General features: G+C 46.1%; 1 protein-coding gene and 1 pseudogene across 5 annotated transcripts in view; both read left to right on the forward strand.

Moving 5' to 3' along the window:
* Positions 1-2,420: 2,420 nt before the first annotated feature.
* LOC125155064 (60S ribosomal protein L12-like) lies at positions 2,421-3,017 on the forward strand (annotated as a pseudogene).
* The window catches only part of RHEX (regulator of hemoglobinization and erythroid cell expansion), a 28,191-nt gene continuing 14,683 nt past the window's right edge, over positions 3,010-16,517 (forward strand). For 3 of the 5 annotated variants that reach the window (XM_047841213.1, XM_047841211.1, XM_047841216.1), the window contains exons 1-2: positions 12,277-12,385; positions 14,998-15,088. The gene's annotated coding sequence lies outside the window, so the exon portion shown is untranslated. Of the gene's footprint in view, positions 3,103-12,276; positions 12,386-12,499; positions 12,640-14,997; positions 15,089-16,517 lie in introns of those variants that run through there. The other 2 variants (XM_047841215.1, XM_047841214.1) reach the window with 2 other exon arrangements.

Here is a 16,517-nt window from a genome sequence, read left to right on the forward strand (position 1 = left end):
ATTTTGCATTTCAAAAGTTTAAGCCTAAGGCCAGTAATCAACCAAGTGAAGATGGTTACTATGCCCACTCAAGCTGACTCTGAATCTATTAATTTTTCTAGGGCTATTTAAGAAACAACTGAGGCACCAGACCAACTTTCTCCATAAAACTTCGGTAAGGAAATAGTCATTGTACCTAAAGGAACTTCCAGTCCCTTCTGCCACGATTTGATGCTGTTTCCAAAGTAGACCCCATGTCAGAGGTGATGGGGATGAGGCAGGGAACAGCCCTAAAAGAGATGTTTTTTTTTAAATCGAGGGAAGTCCAAGTCTTGCACAAGGACCCAGTATTTCATTGCTGTCCTACAGGGGGCCCAGTAGCTGGTGCTATCTATGGACGTCTCTAGTGCTTAGTTATCTGTCTGTAACTGGGGTCCTCTCTCTGAAGGAGTTTTCCTGCCACGCTGATGCCATATATTCCAATGTGATCAACCTGACTCCCTGGAAAGAGGATGACTTCGCTGTCTATGCCAACGTGCCCCCTTTCGATCGGCCCAGGAAGACATCACCAGACCAAGTGGAATATGCCTCCATTGTATTCCACTGATGGGAAGCCAATGCGATGCTTCAGGCTGAGAGTCAAACCTATGCCCCAGCTGGTGTGTGTGTGTGTGTGTGTGTGTGTGTGTATGTGTGTGTATGTGTGTGTGTGTGTCTAGTTAGAAAAATGCATTAAAACATTCTAATGACGGTAAATGGCTGGGTATTCTTCTAATTGATTGGAAATAAAGTGCAGTTCTAATGGAAAGGAGTGGCACATGAGAGACAGGACATGTCGGTCTGAGCCACCCCAGCCCCAGAAGCTGGTTCCTGAGACAGACCGGCCCACAAAGAAGTCCTGTCTAGTTCTCACCCCTCCCGAGGCTAGGGTTGAGGAGGAGGGTTCATGCTATTCAGGGCTCTGCTTCTCGGTTGTGTCTCTCCTATTCTGCCTTATCCAGAATTAAAACCTTGCCCCTGACTCGTGAAGAGCTGCCGACCTTGTACGTCTGCCTGACAGAACTGCTGGGCAACATAGCAAGTGGGGGACGGTGGTGGGAGGGGCAGCAGGGACACGTGAGGCGCTTCTGACTGAGGGAGCAAGACCTGGTGAGCGCCCGCAGGCACGGAGGGCCACCCGGGGAAGGAGCGCCTGGCCAAAGTGGGCTACCTGTCGCCACTAACCAGGGACCGCTCTTGTGGGAACTTTGGAAGATGTCTGGAATCACAACGGAGTCACCCCTTCTTTTCTTTATTTAAAAACGTGTGTTAAACATCACCATGTTCTAGACTCTGGGAATACAGCCGTGAACCCAAGGGACAAAACCTCACCCCCAGAGAGCTTATCTTCTCCAAGGGGGAAACAGTCAAGGGGCAGACAGGCAAATACACAGACAGGCAGGTGATGGCACGTGCTACGGAGCAAAATAAAGCAAATCAGGGAATGTAGGGAAGAGCAAGTGGGGGCAGGGTGCTGTTTTGCCTCGGACGGTCAGGGAAGGCTTCCCCGTCACTCGCCCTAAATGCAGAGGGGGTAAATAGGGAAGAGCATTCTGGGCAGAAGGAAGAGCAAATGCAAAGGCCCTGAGGTGGAAGTATGCCTTGCATGGTCAAAGAGGAGCAAGGCGGTGCGTGTGTCTGGAGGGGAAGGGAAGCGACGTGAGGAGATGAGGGGTGTGTAACAAATCAGCACCTGGGTTTGGGAATCAGGTATCCAAGGTAGCACTTGCCACAGCATGTTCCATGGAGTGTTATGTTCATAACAGCAGCCTGGTTTGGGGCGGGGGGATTGTGCCTCTGGCTGCACCACTCTACACTCTGCTGCTCTTCTCTATTAATCTCCAGCGTTCTCCTCACTTACAGGGGACCCCAGAACCTCAGGCCTTGTCTTCACTCCACCCTAACCTTGTCATCACCCAAGACAATGTCAGTGGCCAGGTAGCCAGTTCCCCAGCGTGTCCTAGTTATGGGAGACATTAATGGATGTAGGGATGGAGAGATTAAATGGATCTGTGACCAGATGAGTTTGGCTAATGATGAATAAGCAAAGAACAATGGAGAAAAAGAAATTTTCCCTTAAAACCAAAGCTGATGGAAGCCACTGCTCGTCTTCCAAGGAGGCTGGCTGGGTTCATGTCAATAACACCGTACTCTATGGCTCCATTGCATTCATAGGGACTGAGGAGAGGAAGAGAAGGAAGCACTAACATTTCCAACCCTCTGCCACCTTTTCTGTGTCAATCGAGGGCAAGTCCAGGAGTAGACAGCCCTTTGTGCTAGCAGAGATGCATGGTTATCCCGTGCCCTGGTTTGCCAGGGAGCTTCCCGCTGCACACCTGTTGTCCCAGCGACGTTATTATGAGACTGCCTTTCACTCGAAAGTGTCATAGTTTGGCTTTTGACTCCTGGCTCGGAGGAGGCAAAAGTTCAACTGTCTTCGGTCACCCCGAATCCGGGTCCATCTGACACCAGCCCCCTCCACCAGGCCGCCTAAGTTTGACCCCAAGGAAATCAAAGTCCTATACCTGAGGTGCCAAAGTCGGTGCCACATCTGCCCTGGTCCCAAAGATCGGCCCACGGGGTCTGTCTCCAAAAAAGGTTGCCAAGGCAACTGATGATCGGAAGGGTCTGAGGATTACATTGAAACTGACCATTCAGAACCGACAGGCCCAGGTTAAAGTGGCACCTTCTGCCTCTGCCCTGGTTATCAAAGCCCTCAAGGAACCCCTGAGAGACAGAAAGAAGCAGAAAAACATTGAGCACAGTGGAAATATCACCTTTGATATTTGATGAGATTGTCAACATTGCCTGATAGAGGCAGCACCGATCGTTAGCCAGAGAATTCTCTGGAACCATTAAAGAGATCCTGGAGACTGCCCAATCTGTGGGCTGCAGCGTTGATGGCTGACACCCTCATGACATCATAGATGACCTCAATAGTGGTTCAGCGGAATGTCCAGCTGGTTAAGAATCACAAAGGAAACTATTTCAATGAAGGATCGTTTGACAATAAAAAATAAAGGTGTCATAATTTGGATGGTAAAGCGTGTGGTCATCCATTAACAAGACTTTGAAGGTGCAAAGGTAGGTCTAAGGCCAAGTAAGGAGGGGAAAGTGAGGATGCCTTATACAATAAAATGAGAAGGAGTTGGGTGGGGGTGGAGGAGGCTGTGTTGGGGGATAACAAGGAAAATTTTGAGGGGAAGAGGGCCTAAAATCACATAAAAGATTTTTACCGGCGCAAACCTCAGTAAAGACTGCTTAACACAGCAATGCCCGATGTGGGTATTTTGGGGAAGGAGAAAGGGGACTGAAATCCACATCTTGGTCAGCATAGAGCACGAATAAGAGGGAAGTGGTCAAAGGTGCTATATGAATGAGTTGGACAATTCGGGGAGGGGCTGAATTCAGCTGGAAGTGAGTACAGGAACACAAACCCTCTGGAAATTCTCGGAAATCTCAGGGAGGGCCCCAGAGTTTCCAACAGCTAGAATAGTGAGCCAATGGTATTTAAATCTTAATGGATAGACTGACCTCCACATAAATCTGAGATGTAAAATTTAAACAGGTCTCTTTATGGCAAGACTTCTCGGAGCCTCCAATATGTAATGTGCTTGGTGAATAGCTATGTGGTATCCTTTAAACTCTTCATATCCCCAAGGAGCATCCCATAGGGCAGGAATTATTTCTTGTAACACCTTGTGGGAAGAGCTGGAATAAGGGGGCAACTGCCTAGGTGTCACACTGTCACAGAAGGTCCCCGGGGACCAGGCTAGCTCTGCTTCTGCCCAGGGAGAGTGCAGAGTAGCCTTTAGACTTTCATGGGGGCAAGTGGGGTGACTGCGCCCAGCTCGAAGCCAAGACGCCCCTTCTACCAGCCTTGATTTCTGCACGAGGGCTTCCAATTCTTAATGAGGCAACAAGAGACATGTCTGTAGAGCAGCAGGTGTCAGCTGGGAGAAATTTCATACCCCTTCCAGGGGGCATTTGAAGATATCAGGTGACATTTTTGATGATCACAGTGAGATGGGGTGTGTGTGTGTGTGTGTGTGTGGTGCACTACTGGGACGCTGGGTAGAGGCCAGGGATGCTGTTAAATATCTTACCATGCATTGTATCACCCTCTGGAAGCTAGAATTAGCCTGCACAAAAAATGTCAGTAACGCTGCTCTTGAGGATGGCTGCCCCGGGGTCTTCCTAGAGCTCGTGTGTGAGTCTGCCTTGTTGCTGGCTCCTAGGCTAAAATACAGATATTGCCCAGCTCTCTCTGCCCCAATCTTGGGACCTGTGGTGATTCTAACAACAGTAAAACGAACACTTAATAGTGATTAAGAAATCTTAGCAACTAGAAGGGAGGATGACCAACCATCCTGATTGGCTGGGGATGGTACTGGTTTTAGCATCGAGAATTCCGGGTCCCAGGAAACCCCTCGGGTCTGAGCTAACAGCTAGGACTCCAATCCTAAATCAACGTTTGTGACTTTGGAGCAAGCTTCCCTTCCCGCTTCAGATGGGAGAATTCTGGACATCTCCAGCTAAGGTCTGGAGATCAAGTGAGCTAGGTGCCCAGGTCTTGGGCTCTAGGATAAATTCCTCCAGCTCATCCTCAGAAATTGTCCACAGATCACCAGCCTGGCGGGGGTAGCTGTCTTCCTCTCTCTGTTACCCACCCGCACCCATGGCTCCTGCATCAGTGTCTGAGAAGCTGCTCAGTACATTTTGCTGAATGAGTGAATTGATGCTGTTCTTCTGGAAGATTCTTGGGAAATTCTGTTAAGTAGGTGGAGGAGCTTCTAGACGTTGTGGCCATTGTTATTTCCCCTGGAAAAGTACAATTCTGCAAGGCCCTGAAAACCCTCAAAGAAAATGTATCTGTTTTAACAAGGACAGGGATCTGGAACATGAAATACTTTGCAAAGTCCTAAGAGAAATCTCTCTGTGTGACTGGAAAAGAGGTTTACTTGCTCTCTTAATATTTCTATTACAGGATAGAAAAAAACAGCTTCTCAGTGCCCAGCAGGGAGGAGTATTTTATCACTGACATTATTTAGAATTATTGACTCAGGGTGATAATAAAAGCAGACTGCTTTTAGTTTCATTGTTTTAAAATCCCCCGCAGGGCACCTGGGTGGCTCAGTCGGTTAAGCATCTGACTCTTGGTTTTGGCTCAGGTCATGATCTCACGGTTCATGAGTTCAAGCCCCGCATAGGGCTTTGCACTGACAGTGTAGAGCCTGCTTGAGATTCTCTCTCTGCCCTTTCCCTGCTATGCTCTCAATCTCTTTCTGTCTCTCTCTCAAAAATAAACTTTAAAAAATTAAAAAAATAAAATCCTCTATAGACAACACACCCCTTTAACACCTGCCTCCCAGATGGACAGCTCCCACTGTCACCTGCATCACCCCCTTGGGTAACCACTGAGCTGACAGCGTAACCCAGCTGTTCGCTGATTGTGTACAACCCTTACCAAGTTAACTAATGTCCAGCCTTTTTTCATCTCTAAAATGGAAATAATAATGACCACCTCAACAGGAGTTGTCCAATGATGTTATATGAAAATATTCTATAAACTGTAAGATGCTATAGAAAATGTGAAGAGTTATTATCGGCTGGTTAATACAATTGATTATGTTCTAAGGAGTTATTTCTCATTGACTAGTAGTCGAGTGAACTAGAATCAGCAGGACTATGTTGCCATCACTCGAAGGGAGTGGCCATTATCCATTAACACGGGTAGTGTTTTTTGTTTTTTGTTTCCAAACCTGCCTCAAGTATCATTTAGCAGCAGCTTCTCATAAAAAGGAACTCGACAAATAAATAAATCACATGACCCCCAATTTTTCACTTCCTTAGGAGCTGATCATCTAAGTGGGAAGCTAAAACAGACACAAAAAAGTAGAAGACAATTTGCGCACCAGGTGGGCTAGCCTGGATGGAAGAAAGGACACACTCGATGTGCAAACATTGAGTATCCCAAACTTAATGAAATTGACGAGGATCCTTGTTTTTAGAAAAAAATGTATTTCAGGCTTTGGAAAAATAGTGGACTCCTCTAATATACTCTGAAAATACGTTTCTTGGCGTAGATGTTCGAAACTTGATCTAGTAGGGGCGCCTGAGTGGCGCAGTCGGTTGAGCATCTGACTTCAGCTCAGGTCATGATCTCACAATTCATGGGTTCGAGCCTGATGCTGTGCTGACAGCTCGGAGCCTGGACCTGCTTCAAATTCTGTGTCTCCCTCTCTCTGCCCCTCCCCTGCCCACATTCTGTCTCTCTCTTTCAAAAATAAATAAACATGAAAAAATGTTTAAAAACAAACCTTGATCTAGGAAATTCACTGACACCCCCTGGAAACACACCAGCTGGGACAATCCTGACTGCATGAGGAAAATGGGGGGACATACGAGGGCCGGAACATGTTAGATGAATGTTCCCTGAGACCTGGTGTCTATGAATTGCTGTCTCATACCTCCTGGGTCTTTTCCATGATTTGGGGGTCTCCGCCCGTCCTTTTGATGTTGGAGCACCACAAGGCTCTCTCCCGGGACCTCCATCCCTTCATTCTATTCCCAAAGGCTTCAGGGACATCTGCTTGCGGAGGCCACTGAACTGTCCATCTCAAACTGTAGATAGAAGCTAGGGTTTCTCTGACAAAGACTGTGATGAGCCTCTGGGTCTGTTTTCCTGACTCCCTTTTACTTTCCAGAATATAGCACTCACCACACCTTTGTGTGATTTCTTATCTGGAGTCTATGACCCCAATCCCTTGAGGATAGTGACCACGTCTATCTTCTTTACTCTGTATTCCAAGTGCTTAGCATAGGGCCAGGCGCATCACGGACTATCCAGAAACATCCGCAGGATGAATGAATGGTAGAACCATTTAGGGGAGAACAACACAGTGGTCATGGTAGGAAAGCCCTTGATTTTTTCTAGAATTCTTTTTTTTAATACCAGCTTAATTGAGGTCGAATTCACTTACCATACAATTCAATGCCACAGTTTGCAGTCTGCCCACAGAGGCACATAACCAGCACCACGATCATTTTTAGAACAACTTTCACCCCAGAAGGAGCCCTGCTCTCAGTAGCAGTTGCTCTCCATTTCTATTTTATTTTATTTTATTTTTTATTTTATTTTTAATTTTTTTTAACGTTTATTTATTTTTGAGACAGAGAGAGACAGAGCATGAACAGGGGAGGAGCAGAGAGAGAGGGAGACACAGAATCTGAAACAGGCTCCAGGCTCTGAGCTGTCAGCACAGAGCCCGACGCGGAGCTCGAACTCACGGACCGTGAGATCATGACCTGAGCGGAAGTCGGACGCTTAACCGACCAAGCCACCCAGGCCCCCCATCTATGTTGTTTTTAAGAGGTAATAGGTTCAGTGGGTTAAGTGTCCAACTCTTGATTTCGACTCAGGTCATGATGTCACAGGTCATGCATTTGAGTCCCACATCGGTCTCTGCGCTGACAGTGCGGAGCCTGCTTGGGATTCTCTCTCTCCCACCTCTCTCTGCCCCTCCCCTGCTTATGCTGTCTCTCAAAATAAATAAATAAACTTTAAAAATGGAAAAGATATTAAAACCTAATGTTTGCAGAGTGTTTTGCAATGAATGGAGTGCTTCACGTGAACTCATTAATTCTTAAGCAATTCGGGACGTGGGCATCTCAGTGCATCTGTCACTGAGGTTAAACTTTAGGTTATAGACTGAGATCAGTAATCAATAAAAAGTTTGAACTGAAAGGGAGGAGAGGAGTGGAGGGGATGGCCAGGGGCAAGAAGCTCCTGGCCATAGACTGTTGACTCTGGGAAGGTGCAGGGCTTGGTGCTTGTCATGCGAACTTAGGGTTGTGCACTGCACAACCCCATGGCGTTGAGTGTCAACCTACTTGCCGATGCAGAAAATCCATTAGGGGGTATAGAAAGTATGCAAATATTGCAGAAAGCAAGTGGTTTTCAAACTGATAATAAAAGTTCTGAGTTTGAATCCTGGTTCTGCTAGTTACTACCATCCTGAATTTGGGAACCTCCCCAAGTTTCAGCTTCTTTGTTTTATTTTATTTTATTTTATTATTAAAATTTTTTTAATGTTTATTTTTTTGAGAGACACAAAGAGACAGCACAAGCTGGGGAGGGGCAGAGACGGAGACACAGAATCTGAAGCAGGCTCCAGGCTTGGAGCTGTCAGCACAGAACCTGGTGTGGGGCTCGAACTCACAAACCATGAGCTCATGACCTGCGCTGGAATTGAGAATCCAATGCTCAACAGACTGAGCCACCCAGACGACCCCAGCTGCTTCATCGTAAAATAGTATCCTCCTTATAAGTTTGTTGTGGGGGTCAAATGGATTAGTGTAAAGAAAGCAAGTGGTACAGTTGCTGACACTCATTAAATAATAAAACATGTTCTTACTAATGATAAACAGATTTGAAAAAAGTAAACTAAAACCTTTGTGGCAATAGCACGCTGTCGTTACTGAAAAAGGATGGTTCGTTGCTCTCCAGATTGTAGATAATGGGCTCACTCCAATCCTGCTACTGGAATACATCTTCTGCAAGTAGAGGGCAAAGCGATTCAAAAACCATAAGAGCACTTTCCTTGAACGTAGATATTCACTTCAAGAACTCAATCCTAAGGAAATAGTCTGAACTAAGGGGGAAAAAAATCAGTGTGTACGACGTTATCCATGATGGTGTTGTCTGCAATAGTAAAAACACTGGAAACAACTGAGTGATGACCCAAGGAATGGTTTGAATTTGGGTTATACTAGCAGAGTGGGATATTAGGCAGCCATTAAACATACCACGAAGGGATATCTAGGTGGCTTAGTCAGTTCATCTATCTTGGCTCAGGTCATGACCTCATGGTTTGTGAGTTTGAGCCCCATGTCAGGCTCTGCACTAACAGCATAGAGCCTGCTTGGGCTTCTGTCTCTCCCTCTCTCTGCCCCTCCTCTGCTCTCTCTCTCTCAAAATAAATAAAATAAACTTAAAAAAAAATACCATGAGGGGGGCACCTGGCTGGCTCAATCAGTAGAGTTTGCAACTCTTGATCTTGGGGTTGTGAGTTCAAGCCCCACGTTGAGTGTAGAGATTACTTAAAAATAAAATCTTTTAAAAAATGCCTGAAAACTTTTTGGGCCCCGAGGGACCCACCTGAGCAGACACCCTGAGGAGAGAGGGAGCCTGGAAAAGGATGAAGAGAGAAAAGCAAGCAAAATACCTGAGATACGGCTAAAAGGGTGGTGACTGCCAGACAGTGGGAGCCTTCTGGATCTTAGTCAGGATCTTGGATTTCATCCTAAGTGCAATGGGAGGCCACGGGAGGCTTTGGCAGAGGATGCCATCACCAGAGCTGTGGGTTTTAAAAGCTCCTTTGTTACAGTGCGGAAAACAACTTGGAACAGTATTTTTAAAGAGCAAGTATGCAGGGGAAGTATTATAAAAAATGGATCAGGAAATGGATTCGGAAAAACGGACTAGGAAAATGATTGCATAGTGAGCAGGGTGTTTTCTCTTTGCCTGAAAATTCCTATTCCTGTTGACACACCAGTAAAGATGGAGAGAGAAAATGTTCTCCTGTAGAGAGTAGCTGCGTTCTCTGGGACACACTGGGTCCCACAGATGTTGGAGACATCACACAGAGAAAAGGGATTTGGAGGGGATGCTGTCTTATGAACTGTCCGGGGCGGGGAGGGGAAAGCATGTTATCGAGGTCCATCAGCCACTCCAGCAGGTGATAAACTAACAAAAATAGCTTCCTGTTGATGCTACAGGTATTATAACTTCATGTATCACTGTTCTGATCTCCCCTCGGATCCTGCCTTTGGGGCTGGAGTCTGTTAGGCTCAAAGCAGAGAGAGGAGAGCCATATCATATGGGGCTCCGCAGATGACGGGGGACTGTGTGAGGAACACATTCCCGGGGCCTCCGAGCCGGAGCAGGCTAAGCGCTTTTGCGGGTGAATCCTCAGCTCATCTTCGGCAAGTGTGTGCGTGCAGTCAGGTAGTGCATGAGCCCCTGGCATACCCCAGAGCCCTCGAACTCATTCACTCTCTTATCCATGCCACAGACATTTGTCAAGCACCTATTACAAGTGCAGGCAGAGTTCTGGCAACCCGGGACATGGAGAAGAATAAGACAGAGACCCCCAATAATTCTTACTTTGCTATTTAGAGCAGAGTCGTGGATGATCTAACTACAACCCCTTCCAGTTCTAGATGAGGAAAATACAGTCCAGAGAGGTCAAATGCCTCAGATCTCTAGGGCACTGAGGGCCAAGTCAAGCGGACTTCCTATTATTCTAACACTGTCTAGAGAGACTGCACAAGTGGAGGACCCAAAATACATCATGTTCAATGATCCTTAGTAACTACATGATCCTGTGAGCCTCAGAGAGGCTCGTGGAAGGTTCTGGTCCAAGAGTGGTCCATGCAAAAGAGCAGAGCTTCGTGAAGTTTGCGCAACTCTGGCTGCTGCCGTAACTACAACGGGTTCGTGTGAGAGGATAATCAAAGTGCGGAGATTTGTCTTGATTCCTGTAGGTTAACTGTAGCTCGAGTTAATCACTTAGAGATCACGGCAGAGTCGGGAGCAGAGAGAAGTGTAGTTGACATTAGCAGGTCAATGTGGAGGACATGGACAGTCCAGTTAGGAAATCACTCTTGTGTGTCCCCAAATCTTGAGTGATAGCAGGGCTTTGTGTTCTCAACACAACCCCAAGCAGCAGCTACCGCCACAAACGTATTTCCACAGTGAGCCGATGACACATTGAGGGTCATAGAACACTGAGCCGGACTCAGCCTAAAGAATGGCTTTCTAACTTTCTTTCAGAGAATAAAAGTATAGATCGCTACCATTTGTTGTTTACCACAGAAAGGAACTTCTGTTAAGTGCTTTGCCTAATTATTTATATGACTTCACTTTAAAAAACCTTATGAGTTGTGGCAAGAGCCTAAATGTCCATCAACTGATGAATGGATAAAGAAATGGTGGTTTATATACACAATGGAATATTACGTGGCAACGAGAAAGAATGAAATATGGCCTTTTGTAGCAACGTGGATGGAACTGGAGAGTGTGATGCTAAGTGAAATAAGCCATACAGAGAAAGACAGATACCATATGCTTTCACTCTTATGTGGATCCTGAGAAACCTAACAGAAACCCATGGGGGAGGGGAAGGAAAAAAAAAAAAAAAAGAGGTTAGAGTGGGAGAGAGCCAAAGCATAAGAGACTCTTAAAAACTGAGAACAAACTGAGGGTTGATGGGGGGTGGGAGGGAGGGGAGGGGAGGTGATGGGCATTGAAGAGGGCATCTTTTGGGATGACCACTGGGTGTTGTATGGAAACCAATTTGACAATAAATTTCATATATTAAAAAAAAAAACTTTATGAGATTAAAAAAATAGGTATTTATTGTTAACCCAATTTTACAGATGAAAAAACTGAGGATCAGAGAGGTTAAGCAACTTTTGTCAAGTCACACAGCTACCAAGTTGTATAGCAGGGTTTAAATCTGAATATATCTGATTCTGAAGCCATTATTCTATACTGGTTAACTTGTCCTGCGACAGGGAGGTGATATCACAGAGATTTATAAAATTCTGCTTTCTTGGGTTCCTATCAGGATCATTTTATCCTCATCACATCTTCTTCACTCCCAAATTTCAGTCCTGGGGATTTAGCTTGAGACCCGCCCAAAGCTGCAACAACCATCCTAGGTTGGCCCCATTTAATGTTGAATGGCAAAGAAATTGTCCTTGGAAAATGATCCCCATCAGTTGCCCTGCGTCCCATACGCAATCTCTTAATCTATGGCCACATCAAAGATGGGCCAAGTTGGAAGGGACCTTTGCTAATATCTCGAGACCTACTTCTTCATTTTATGGAGGAAGAAGATGAGGTTCCTCGTGGGAAAGTGATTTGTCTGAACTCATGCAGCAAGTTAATATCCGAGGTTGGACTTGAACCCAGGCCTCTTGACTCCTCTTGCCCGTGCTCTTTCCCTCTACCAGGTTATGTGCATATTGGTGGTATTTCAATGTGCATTCACATGGAGAGAGACTACTAATCTCCTCCATCTGTGTAAACTGTCTGCAAAGAGAGGCCGGGTAGAGCCCTGCTGAGGGAGATAGAAGGTGTTATCTATTGCTTCACCCCGTTCTACTCAACAGAGCTAGATTATTATCTTCTGAGCAGCCTGTCCCCGCCCTGTTGGAAATGATGAAACACTTGCGACTGACCTCCAATGAGTGAGGAGCTTCCGGGTGGGGCTGGGGGGGTCTGTGGAGGAGATGTTTCCATCATTGGAAACATTGTCGAAACACCAGCTGGGATCAGACCTTGCTCTTGGCCCGGGAGGTAAGTATTGTCTGGGTAGGTAGAATTTTGGATTAGTTGAAGGAATGTGTATCTGTGAACATACATGTGTAGAAGTCTCAGAGGGGATTCTCTGTTTATGTGCTGGGATTCCAGAGCGTGGAATTCGATTGCATTCAGCTTGGACTGGACCTGAGATTGAGCAGTTTGTACTTGATGGATATTAGTTTCTTGTTCCCGAGATCTAAGGTGTGTCTGTACTAATTGCGGCAGTAATCAGAGCTCCTGGCTGGAAGGTGGGTAGATCTTGGATCCAGACAGAACTAGATCCAAAGAATTCTGCTAGCCCTGTGTAAGCCTCAGTTTCTTCATCTGTAAAATGGGTATAAAACCACCCACCGTCCAGTATTGCTATGAGGATTACAGACAAGGAGTAGTTTAGTGCCCAGTAAAGTGCTACTTTTAAAATAAATTTCTTTTTTTAATTTGTTAAGTCTATTTATTTATTTTGAGAGAGCAAGATTAGGAGAGTGGGGGAGGCGTAGAGAGAGAGAGAGAGAGAGGGAGAGAGAGAATCCCAAGCAGACTCCTCACGGTCAGCAAAGAGCCCAATGCGGGGCTCCAGCTCACAAACCACAAGATCATGACCTGAGCTGAAATTAAGAGTCTGATACCTAATTGACTGAGCCACCCAGGTACCCCTCCATAATGGCTGTTAATTAATCACTCTGGTCCACTGGAAACCAGATCCAAGAGGATATCTCCCTGCAGAAGGTTTTTCCTTCAGGTTCCAGAAGGTTGTTCTGAGTTGCAAAAAACTGGTGTACGTGGTGGGAAGTGGACTGGGGTGGCAATTTGAAAATGTTATGAATGGGTGCGGGGGGAACCTGGGCGGCTCAGTCGTTTAAGCATTCAACTCTTGATTTTGGCTTAGGTCATGATCCCTGGGCTGTGGGATTGAGCCCCGCATCAAACTCCTTGCTGAGTTTGGAGCTTGCTTGAGATTCTCTCTCCTTCTCCCTCTGCTCCTCTTCCTAGCTTTTGTGCTCTCTCTTTCTACAAAAAGAAATAAAAAGAAAAAAAGAAGGAAGTTAAAACAAAAGAAAATGTTATAAATGGAAGTCAGAAAATGCGGGCTGTCAAAGAGGAGAGTCATGGAACAACAGCAAAGAATAATAGGTGACCTTACGTAGAGTTTGGGATGCGCCCGCAACTCTTCTGATAGCTTGACATATTCTAATTCATTTAATCCTTACAGAACGCCTGAAAATGTGCTATTCATAACTTCTCTTCACAGATGAGGAAACTGAGGCACAGAGGTGTTAAATGACTTGACTGAAGTCAAACAGTGAAAGAAAACACTTGTGGAGAAGTTAGCTCGGAAGAGTGTTCTGGGAGCAGTCCTCTGGGGGAGTTTGGAAAGCACAGTGGTCAGAAGTGTAGCTGAGGCACTTAGGGAAGTTGTGGCAGTGGACAGGCCTGTTGCTTGTTCTGTAAACTGACCTTATTATTCAAGCTTTGGCAACTCTACTCAAAATAATACCTTGAGTGGGATTGGCTGTGCAATTGGCAGGGCGGAGGACAAATGGAAATCTGGGGTTCCCTGTTAAAAAGTTATTAAGAATTTATTTATTTATTTTTTAATGTTTATTTACTTTTGAGAGAGGCAGAGAGCAACTGGGGGAGGGGCAGAGAGAGCGATGAGAGATGGAGACACAGAACCCGAAGTAGGCTCCTGGCTCTGAGCTGTCAGCACAGAACGCGAACCCATGAACCGCGAGATCATGACCTGAGCCGGAGCCGGATGCTCAACCTACTGAACCACCCAGGAGGCCCCCCAAATTATTAAGAATTTAAAGATGGCAAGAGCAGAGCCTTAAACCAATCAAGGGGCCCTCGCCCTACGAGGCTGCATAGGAGTCATGCCCGTGAAGCCAGCGCTGGTCCTGAGACCCAGCAGTGAGGCAGGGAAAGTGCTGGAAGATCTCACAGTCTCCCTTACCCCTCTTGATAGACTCTTTGAGGGAGACGTTTGAATTCCCAATGAGCTGAGGAGGCAACGGAGACTCAGGGACATCAACCCTAAGGTTAAACAGTGTTTCTCCTATGTGAATTGATTTGATTGCAAAGAATGTTACAAAGTGCTTCTCCTACACGCCGTCTCCAAGTATCGTGCCAGCAACTGCGGAGTAAAAAGTATGGACAAGCCCTGGTCAGAGCCACCGCAGCATTCACAAACTGAGCATAATCTGTAGAAGGTTCTTCGTTTCTCTGAATTCGGGTTGCATTTATCTCGAGCGATTGCTGACACAATGACTTCCCCAATATTATGAATTAGACATTTCGTATAACTTGGTTTTCTTCCTCAAAAAGTGTCAGTGCCTGCCCCTATGAATATGTATTACTAGACATGTGGCGTATCTGGTGGGAACTCAAAGGTGCTATTTCTGGTTGATTGGAGTCTCATCATCTATGTCCACGTTAGACTCATAGAATCCTAGAACAACAAAATGTTAGAACTAGACACCCCCTCCCCCCTCAGTTGTAGACAGGGAAACTGAGGCTCAGAAAGACAAGGTGACCTGTCAAAGGTGGCCGAATTTGCAAAGTCACCAGGCTGGAAAGTTGATCTGGGTTCTCGTTTCATATTCCAGATGTGTCCCAACCACCTGGGTTGAGGCCCCTGCCATGGTAACCGGCGCTGACGGGAACCCAGAGACGATTTTTCTGACACCCAGGACAAAGGTGACGCCCCAACCCTCTGCTGTCCCCTCACTCCTCCCTTCTCACTGGTGGATATTTTGATCTTCTCCGTCCTCCAGTGCATGGACACGGCAGCAGTCGTGGGAGCAGGGACTGTTTAGGACTGACACCTCCCAGGACCATATGGCTCCATGCCTTGGGTTGCTTATATCTCCCATCTGAAAGTCATGGGTCAGCCCAGTTTCCTTACAGGGCCCTGTGGAAATGGTGTGTTTATATAGTTCAGCCAGTTTGTGTTGAATCCTCTGTTCTGGTCTGAGGATCACTCCCCGTTGAGCATCCATACGAGCCAGGCACTCAGCTGACCTTCTCAAATACTGTGTGCAGTGTGGTGACGGCTCTGGCCCCAAACAGCCTGGGTTTGAATTCTGTCCTCCCCATGCGGGATTAGAGTCTGATTTTCTCATATATAACCTGGGGACAACCATAGTGGCGACCTCGTAAATTTGCCATCGTGATGATTAAACGAAATAATTTATGCAAAATGCTTCGCCTGATGCTGGCACATAGCAAGCACACAACTTGAGTTGAAAAAATGAAACAGGTGCTGTCCCCATTTTTCAGGTAAAACTCGAGGCCTGGGGAAAGAAAGCAACTCACAGCCAGGAGGGCCAGAGCTAAAACTTCAAACCCAATCCCCCTGGCCCCCGAGTCCCTGCTCCTCTCTATTTTCCTGCACCTACTTGTGAGGTTGGCTTGTGGTATACCCCACTTGCTCCCACTCTCTTATTTACATGTGGCTAAATCTGTGTCGAAACTTGTTGAAGACGGTGAGTGGATTTCCCTGTAGCCAGAGCTGGGAGCCACCTTTAGCTGGCCTGCTCTGGCCCTCCTTCTCCATCCAGCCATAGCTTGTTCTTCAGTAGTTCTACTCAGTGACTCCTCTCTGAATATTCTACTGAGCGGGGATCAACTTTTCCTCTGAGACAGTACATAGTATTGACACCACTCCTTCTGAACGTTCATCATGCTTCATGGTGACATCTCTTCTTTTGGATTTTTCGCTTATTAACGTCCGGATTTTCCGACACAGTGTGAGCTCTTGAATGTTCAGACGGCGTTCTCTCCTTCTTCCTGTCCATCAGAGTATTTCGCCCAGGGCTGTGCACCTAGACCTCTCAGTGTGTATTTGATCTATCGGAACTCGGACATTTAGCTGATTGTCTCACTGTTCTATTAACATGATGAGATATAGTTTAGATTGTAAATAAATTTTTTATGTAGATAAGTTTGGAACTATGCTGATTGAGCAGCTCAGAATTTCTGGGCTTGTTTTCTTTTCCTGATTAGAAAAAAGATATATGTAAATTGCAGAAAACTTTGATATGACAGATAGTGTAAAGGATAAAATAAAACATCATCCACAATTGCAATATGCAGTTTTGTTAACATTCAGGTATATATTTTTTTC

The sequence above is a fragment of the Prionailurus viverrinus genome, chromosome F1, assembly GCF_022837055.1.
Source record: "Prionailurus viverrinus isolate Anna chromosome F1, UM_Priviv_1.0, whole genome shotgun sequence".
Taxonomy (NCBI): domain Eukaryota; kingdom Metazoa; phylum Chordata; class Mammalia; order Carnivora; family Felidae; genus Prionailurus; species Prionailurus viverrinus.